Source organism: Triticum dicoccoides, chromosome 4A, assembly GCF_002162155.2.
Source record: "Triticum dicoccoides isolate Atlit2015 ecotype Zavitan chromosome 4A, WEW_v2.0, whole genome shotgun sequence".
Lineage (NCBI taxonomy): Eukaryota > Viridiplantae > Streptophyta > Magnoliopsida > Poales > Poaceae > Triticum > Triticum dicoccoides.
Window position 1 is genome coordinate 469,177,293 of NC_041386.1, and position 9,709 is coordinate 469,187,001.

Here is a 9,709-nt window from a genome sequence, read left to right on the forward strand (position 1 = left end):
GTGCTCTAAAAGATATAAGTGAAGCACTAGAGCAAAAATTATATAACTCAAAAGATATAAGTGAAGCGCATAGAGTATTCTAACAATTTCTGAATCATGTGTGTCTCTCTCAGAAGGTGTGTACAGCAAGGATGATTGTGGAAAACTAACAAATAAAGACTCAAATAATACAAGATGCTCCAAGCAAAACACATATCATGTGGTAAATAAAAATATAGCTCCAAGTAAAGTTACCGATGGAAGTAGACGAAAGAGGGGATGCCTTCCGGGGCATCCCCAAGCTTTGGCTTTTAGGTGTCCTTAGAATATCTTGGGGTGCCATGGGCATCCCCAAGCTTAGGCTCTTGCCACTCCTTGTGCCATAATCTATCAAATCTTTTACCCAAAACTTGAAAACTTCACAACACAAAACTTAAAGTAAAAAATCTCGTGAGCTCCTTTAGCGAAAGAAAACAAAACACCACTTCAAGGTACTGTAATCAACTCATTCTTTATTTATATTGGTGTTAAACCTACTGTATTCCAACTTCTTTATGGTTTATAAACTATTTTACTAGCCATAGATTCATCAAAATAAGCAAACAACACACGAAAAACAGAATCTGTCAAAAACAGAACAATCTGTAGTAATTTGTAGCTAACGCAAGATCTGGACCCCAAAAATTCTAAAATAAATTTCTGGACGTGAGAAATTTATCTATTAATCATATTCAAAAATAATTAACTAAATAGAACTTTGCAAATAAAAATGGCAGCAATTCTCGTGAGCGCTAAAGTTTCTGTTTTTTACAGCAAGATTAAAAAGACTTTCCCCAAGTCTTCCCAACGGTTCTACTTGGTACAAACACTAATTAAACACAAAAAAACACAACCAAAATAGAGGCTAGATAAATTATTTATTACTAAATAGGAGCAAAAGGCAAGGAATAAAAATAAAATTGGGTTGCCTCCCAACAAGCGCTATCGTTTAATGCCCCTAGCTAGGCATAAAAGCAAGGATAGATCTAGGTATTGCCATCTTTGGTAGGCAATCCATAAGTGGCTCTCATAATAGATTCATAAGGTAATTTAATTTTTTTCTAGGGAAGTGTTCCATGCCTTTCCTTAATGGAAATTGGAATCTAATATTCCCTTCCTCCATATTAATAATTGCACCAATCGTTCTAAGGAAAGGTCTACCAAGAATAATAGCACATGAAGGATTGCAATCTATGTCAAGAACAATAAAGTTTCTGTTTTTTTACAGCAAGATTAAAAAGACTTTCCCCAAGTCTTCCCAACGGTTCTACTTGGCACAAACACTAATTAAACACAAAAAAACACAACCAAAACAGAGGCTAGATAAATTATTTATTACTAAACAGGAGCAAAAGGCAAGGAATAAAAATAAAATTGGGTTGCCTCCCAACAAGCGCTATTGTTTAATGCCCCTAGCTAGGCATAAAAGCAAGGATAGATCTAGGTATTGCCATCTTTGGTAGGCAATCCATAAGTGGCTCTCATAATAGATTCATAAGGTAATTTAATTTTTTTCTAGGGAAGTGTTCCATGCCTTTCCTTAACGGAAATTGGAATCTAATATTCCCTTCCTCCATATTAATAATTGCACCAATCGTTCTAAGGAAAGGTCTACCAAGAATAATAGCACATGAAGGATTGCAATCTATGTTAAGAACAATAAAGTTTCTGTTTTTTACAGCAATATTAAAAAGACTTTCGCCAAGTCTTCCCAACGGTTCTACTTGGCACAAACACTAATTAAACACAAAAAACACAACCAAAACAGAGGCTAGATAAATTATTTATTACTAAACAGGAGCAGAAAGCAAGGAATAAAAATAAAATTGGGTTGCCTCCCAACAAGCGCTATCGTTTAACGCCCCTAGCTAGGCATAAAAGCAAGGATAGATCTAGGTATTGCCATCTTTGGTAGGCAATCCATAAGTGGCTCTCATAATAGATTCATAAGGTAATTTAATTTTCTTTCTAGGGAAGTGTTCCATGCCTTTCCTTAACGGAAATTGGAATCTAATATTCCCTTCCTTCATATCAATAATTGCACCAATCGTTCTAAGGAAAGGTCTACCAAGAATAATAGGACATGAAGGATTGCAATCTATGTCAAGAACAATAAAATCTACGGGCACATAATTCCTATTTGCAATAATAAGCACGTCATTAATTCTTCCCATAGGTTTCTTAATAGTGGAATCCGCAAGGTGCAAGTTTAAAGAGCAATCATCAAAATCACGGAAACCTAGCAAATCACACAAAGCCTTTGGAATCGTGGAAACACTAGCACCCAAATCACACAAAGCATAGCATTCATGATCTTTAATTTTAATTTTAATAGTAGGTTCCCACTCATCATAAAGTTTTCTAGGGATAGAAACTTCCAACTCAAGTTTTTCTTCATAAGATTGCATCAAAGCATCAACGATATGTTTAGTAAAAGCTTTATTTTGACTATAAGCATGAGGAGAATTTAGCACAGATTGCAACAAGGAAATACAATCTATCAAAGAGCAATTATCATAATTAAATTCCTTGAAATCCAAAATAGTGGGTTCATTAATATTTAAAGTTTTGACTTCTTCAATCCCACTTTTAACAATTTTAGCATCAAGATCTAAAGACTCCGAATTTTTGGAACGCCGTCTAGGTAAAGGTGGATCATATTCAGTCCCATCATTATAAAGATTCATATTGCAAAACAAAGATTTAATAGGGGACACATCAATAACTTTTAGATCTTCATCTTTATTATCATGGAAACTAGAAGAACACGCTTTTATAAATCAATCTTTCTTAGCACGCATCCTAGTGGTTCTTTTTTTGCACTCATCAATGGGAATTCTCATGGCTTTCAGAGACTCATTGATATCATGCTTAGGTGGAATAGATCTAAGTTTTTAAGAATCAACATCAAGAGAAATTCTATCAACGTTCCTAGCCAACTCATCAATCTTAAGCAATTTTTCTTCAATCAAAGATTGAAATTCTTTTGCGAAGTAATAAATTCTTTAATATTAGATTCAGAATCAGAGGGCACCTTATCATAATTTCCATAATAATTGTTGTAGGAATTACCATAATTATTAGAGGAATTACTAGGATACGACCTAGGATTAAAGTTTCCTCTATACGCGTTGTTACCAAAATTATTCCTACCAACAAAATTCACATCTATAGATTCATTATTATTCTCAATCAAAGTAGATAAAGGCATATCATTAGGATCAGAAGAAACACTTTTATTAGCAAATAATTTCATAAGTTCATCCATCTTTCCACTCAAAACATTAATTTCTTCTATTGCATGCACTTTCTTATTAGTAGATCTTTCAGTGTGCCATTGAGAATAATTAACCATAATATTATCTAGGAGTTTAGTAGCTTCTCCTAAAGTGATTTCCATAAAAGTGCCTCCCACGGCCGAATCTAAAAGATTTCTAGAAGCAAAATTCAATCCGGCATAAAAAATTTGTATAATCATCCACAAATTCAAGCCATGTGTAGGGCAATTACATATCATTAATTTCATCCTCTCCCAAGCTTGTGCAACATGTTCATGATCAAGTTGCTTAAAATTCATAATATCGTTTCTAAGAGAGATAATCTTAGCGGGAGGAAAATACTTAGAGATAAAAGCATCTTTGCACTTATTCCAAGAATCAATACTATTTTTAGGCAAAGACGAAAACCAAGCTTTAGCACGATCTCTAAGCGAAAAAGGAAATAGCTTCAATTTAACAATATTATTATCCACATATTTCTTCTTTTGCATATCACATAAATCAACGAAGCTATTCAGATGGGTAGCGGCATCTTCACTAGGAAGGCCGGCGAATTGATCTTTCATGACAAGATTCAACAAAGCAACATTGATTTCACAAGATTTAGTATCGGTAAGAGGAGCAACCGGAGTGCTAAGGAAATAATTGTTGTTGGTATTGGTAAAGTCACACAATTTGGTATTATCTTGAGCCATCCTGACAAGCAAGCAATCCGACACACAAGCAAACAAGAAACGGGCAAAAAAGAGGCGAATAGAGAAAGAGAGGGAGGAAGGAGAGAGACAGAGAGGGCAAACAAAACAGCAAGGGTGAAGTGGGGGAGAAGAAAATGAGAGGCAAATGGCAAATAATGTAATGCGGGAGATAAGGATTTGTGATGGGTACTTGGTGTGTTGACTTTTGCGTAGACCTCCCCGGCAACAGCGCCAGAAATCCTTCTTGCTACCTCTTGAGCACTTGCGTTGGTTTTCCCTTGAAGAGGAAAGGGTGTTGCAGCAAAGTAGCGTAAGTATTTCCCTCAGTTTTTGAGAACCAATGTATCAATCTAGTAGGAGCCCACACATGAGTCCCTCGCACCTACACAAACAAATAAATCCTCGCAACCAACGCGATAAGGGGTTGTCAGTCCCTACACGGTCACTTACGAGAGTGAGATCTGATAGATATGATAAGATAATATTTTTGGTATTTTTTATGATAAAGAGAAATAAAAGATGCAAGGTAAAATAAATGGCAAAGGAAATAACTAAGTATTGAAAGATTAATATGATGGAAGATAGACCCGGGGGCCATAGGTTTCACTAGTGGTTTCTCTCAAGAGCATAAGTATTTACGGTGGGTAAACAAACTACTGTTGAGTAATTGACAGAATTGAGCATAGTTATGATAATATCTAGGTATGATCATGTATATAGGCATCACGTCCGAGACAAGTAGAGCGACTCCTGCCTGCATCTACTACTATTACTCCACACATCGACCGCTATCCAACATGCATCTAGAGTATTAAGTTCAAGAGAACAGAGTAACGCTTTAAGCAAGATGACATGATGTAGAGGGATAAACTCATGCAATATGATATAAACCCCATCTTGTTATCCTCGATGGCAACAATACAATATGTGCCTTGCTGCCCCTACTGTCACTGGGAAAGGACACCGCAAGATTGAACCCAAAGCTAAGCACTTCTCCCATTGCAAGAAAGATCAATCTAGTAGGCCAAACCAAATTGATAATTCGAAGAGACTTGCAAAGATAACCAATCATACATAAAAGAATTCAGAGAAGATTCAAATATTGTTCATAGATAAACTTGATCATAAACCATCTAGCTAATAGCTATGGGTCCGTAGGTCTCAACAAACACACCGCAAAAGAAGATTACATCGAATAGATCTCCACAAGAGAGGGGGAGAACTTTGTATTGAGATCCAAAAAGAGAGAAGAAGCCATCTAGCTAATAGCTATGGGCCCGTAGGTCTGAGGTAAACTACTCACACTTCATCGGAGGGGCTATGGTGTTGATGTAGAAGCCCTCCGTGATCGATGCCCCCTTCGACGGAGCTCCGGAAAAGGCCCCAAGATGGGATCTCGTGGATACAGAAAGTTACGACTGTGGAATTAGGATTTTGGCTCCGTATCTGGTGGTTTGGGGGTACGTATGTATATATAGGAGGAAGGAGTACGTCGGTGGAGCAACAGGGGGCCCACGAGGGTGGAGGGCGCGCCCAGGGGGTAGGCGCGCCCCCTACCTCATGCCTTCCTCGTTGATTGCTTTACGTAGTGTCCAAGTCCTCTGGATCATGTTCGTTCCTAAAATCACGTTCCCGAAGGTTTCATTCCGTTTGGACTCCGTTTGATATTCTTTTTCTGCGAAACCCTAAAATAGGCAAAAAAAACAGCAATTCTGGGCTGGGCCTCCGGTTAATAGGTTAGTCCCAAAAATAATATAAAAGTGTATAATAAAGCCCAATAATGTCCAAAACAGAATATAATATAGCATAACATGGCCTTGCCATAAACTTAGCATAAGCCGGCCGCCCAAACAAAGCGTGGTACGGACTTTTGATCTTTACCACCTCAAATGTCAATGTTTCTGACCTTGAATCATAGTCATCTCCAAAAGCTACCTCCAAAGCTATCTTGCCAACATGATATGCAGACTTACCAGGTACCACCCCATGAAAGACCGTATTTGACGGTTTAAGATCCTTATCTGTCAACCCCATACGACGAAATGTATCATAATACAAAATATTGATACTACTTCTCCCATCCATGAGCACTTTAGTAAACTTGTATCCCCCAACTTGAGGGGCTACCATCAGGGCCAAGTGACCCGGATTATCAACCCGGGGTGGGTGATCATCTCTACTCCACAAAATAGGTTGCTCAGACCAGCATAAATACTGAGGTACTGCCGGCTCAACAGAGTTTACTGCCCTTTTGTGAAGCTTCTGATCACGTTTGCACAAACTAGTAGTGAAGACATGATATTGCCCGCTGTTCAGCTGTCTGGGATTGCTCTGATAACCCGACTGCTACTGCTGCTAACTCCCCTGATGGTTGTAACCTCCCTGGTTGCCTTGGTGCCCTTGATTGACGTGTCCGGTTTGGTTGCCTAGAAACCCTGAACCGGAACCACCACCTCCGTAACCCGGCCCGTGGAAACCTCCTCCTGAACCGCCGGGCGGGCCGTTGTCATATTGGGACATATTGGAATTATTGAAATCCTGCATGATATAACAGTCCTTCCAAAGATGTGATGCTGGCTTCTCCTTCGATCCATGCTTTGGACATGGCTGATTTAACAAGTGCTCCAAATTGTTGCCTGAACCTCCACCCCTCTGGGGCTGCTTGCCCTTACAGCGCTGGCCATTCTCCTGCGCGTTGGTATTTGCAACAAAGTCCAAGCTACTGTCGGTCTTGCGCTTACCACCATTTCCATGGCCTGCCGGATTATGTTGTTGACCTTTGGCATTGCCATTCTTCTTCCCTTTCTCCGGTTTTTCCTCCTTTGAATCCGGATCCTTGGTATTGAATCGGCGTATTTAACCAAAGCGGCCATGAGTGTTGACATGTCATTGCAGTGACGTTTGAGCCTTCCCAACTTCTGTTTTAACGGTTTGAAACGACAATTGCCCTCTAATGTTAACACTGCAGTGTCTGCATTGATACGATCTGATGAATGCAAAATCGCTGAGACCCGTTTGACCCAATGGGTCGTGGACTCCCCTTCCTCTTGGACACAAATGGCCAGATCTACGATTGACATCGGCTGCTTACACGTATCCTTGAAGTTCTGGATAAACCGGTGCTTCAATTCGGCCCATGATCCAACAGAGTTGGTCGGCAAGCTCTTCAACCAAGTACGAGTTGTTCCTTCCAACATCATGGTGAAATATTTAGCACACACTGCCTCATCCACATCTAACATCTCCATTGCCATCTCATAGCTCTCCACCCACGCCTCTGGTTGCAAATCGGCAGTGTAATTTGGTACCTTACGAGGTCCCTTGAAATCCTTGGGCAGTCTCACATTACGCAAAGTGGGGGTTAAACACGGCACCCCTAAGGAACTGAACATCACTCATGGCTCCACGGAGGCCATGGGGTGAACCGGAGTATGCTGTCGTGCTCCGTGTCAAGATGCCAACTCGGTCTCCCGACGTGCGCGGCCATGGTCCACAACATCTTGCGCATTAGCGCCTCCCCCGGCCGGGTTGTTCCCTCGTGGTGAATTTCGGCGACATGCACTACTGGACACGGCCGGTTCGTCCTCCACATGTCTGCTATAACTCTGGCTTGGACGGGGAGTGGAATGAATCCTCTCACGACTGTGTGAATACACCTGCTGTTGATTTAGTGTTGTTTGAAGGAGATCTCTGGCCCGACGTGCTTCCACTGCAACTGGTGACTCGTTGTCAGTTGGGAGGGCCGCCAGGCATGAAGCGGCGGCCACAATGTTGTCCAACGGGTTGGAATAATGCCCGGGCGGCGTTGATACATACTGTGGCACAACGTTGTTCTGGCGAGGCAGGTCCGTCGTGCGTGGTTGAACCGGTGCTCCTGTTCCCGATGCCCCCACCCGGTTTAGTGTGGGTTGGCTACCATCTCCTGCTCCTGGTGTGTTAAAAAGATTTTGCGGCTCATGAACCGACGGGAGACGTGATCGATACCTTCTTCTCATGACTTCCTCTGAAGCATTCTGATCCAGTCTAATCTGGTAGGCATGTGCTTCCAATTCAGCCCGCTCTGTAGCCATCCTAGCATTCTCTGTTGCCAGGTCCGCTTTAGCCTGGGCTATCTGATCTTTCACCTTTGCAATCTCCGCATTGTGCTGATCCCTGGCTGCTGCATCCACCTCTGCGGCCATCAACGTTGCCAAAGCGTCGAACAAATCAGACAGGACTTGGGCCGGAGGCGGCGGCGAGCTTCCTGCCCCTGCTGGTGTGGCCGTTGTTGAACTGGAGAGCATTACTGTGGTGGTAGATGAATGAGGCGCCGATTGTGTGCCGGCCATGAAGACGGCGGCCCGGTTTGGTAGATCGGCGGAATCTGGAATACTGTTGCCCTCGGATCCTCCCTCAATCCGGCCGTCCTGCAACTGGTAAAGTGATTCGGTCTCTCCAGAAGACTCGTCATCAGAACAGACCACGGTATCTCCATCGGACAACGATCTGTCCTCGTACCTCGATCCATGGATGACACCCACAAAAACATGCCTTGCCTCGGGCTGAACCGGCGAAGAACTTGCACGCCGAGCCATTTCGATGATGTTGGTGTAGATGTCCGGCTCAAGGGCCGGTTTGCCGATCTTGCCGATAAAGACTTGAATCCCACCAAAGGGGACCCGGTACACGTATTCGATTGAATCAGCCTCGGGACCCCATCCTGCGTTGTCGATGTAGAGCTTGCCGCGACGACTCTTCGTCATCCGGCCCACAACGTATCCCTTGAGTCCATCGAAGCTGCCCTTCAAGAACTCAAAACCATCGTGCGATAGTCCCACGGTGGGCGCCAACTGTCGTGGGTTTGTCACGGTAGATGTCCTTGTGAAAGGACTTAGTCGTGGAGCCATCGCTACGGGTTAGCTTTAAGGGGTTAAATCGGACAAGGGGACACGGGGAATTTTTATACTAGTTCGGCCCCTTCGAGGAAGGTAAAAGCCTACGTCTAGTTGTGATTGGTATTGCTAGGGTTTCGAAGGCCAGGGAGCGAATCCGCTTTGTCTGGCTCTCGAGTTGTTGTCTGTTGTCTTGAACCGCTGCCGGGTCGTCCCCTTACATACATGCGCAGCGCCCGTTGGTTTATAGAGTCCCGAGACCGGCTCATAAACGTGTCCGGTTCGGTCTCCACTCTTTCTATCTTACAATACAAGTTTCATACAAATGTCGGTTCACTACTACGGGCCTTAAACCGGTTCTGGGCCCTGGACCTTTCCTCTTCTGTCTACATGGGCTTCAAGCATAATCAACTATGGATGAAGTTAACCCGGCCTTTCCTGGCCGGTTTACGCCCAGTAGTAATATCCCCAACAGATACGTTGGAGACGTATCACTGCCCGTGAAGCTGGGAATCGGGGACGGCCCCTGTTAGCCGCCCGCAATCCACGCCTGCAGCCCCTCAAGCAAGGTAGGCATAATGGCAGTGATCATCGCTCCCAGTTGGTCTCGCACTTGCTCTTCGACTATCTCCCGAATCCGCGCCACTTTTGCCTTGAGTTCTTGAACCTCGTGCTCCTGGCTTTCCGAGCTGGTCTTTCTCTCCTTTCGCCCAGCGGTATAGTATTCCGACCATTTCGTGGACAAGCCTTTGCCGGCCACACGACCAACTGACGACGGCTTACTAAGCTTATCCTTGTTTTTCATTACCTTAAATGCCCTATTTAAAGGGGTGTCAAAAGGGGAGCT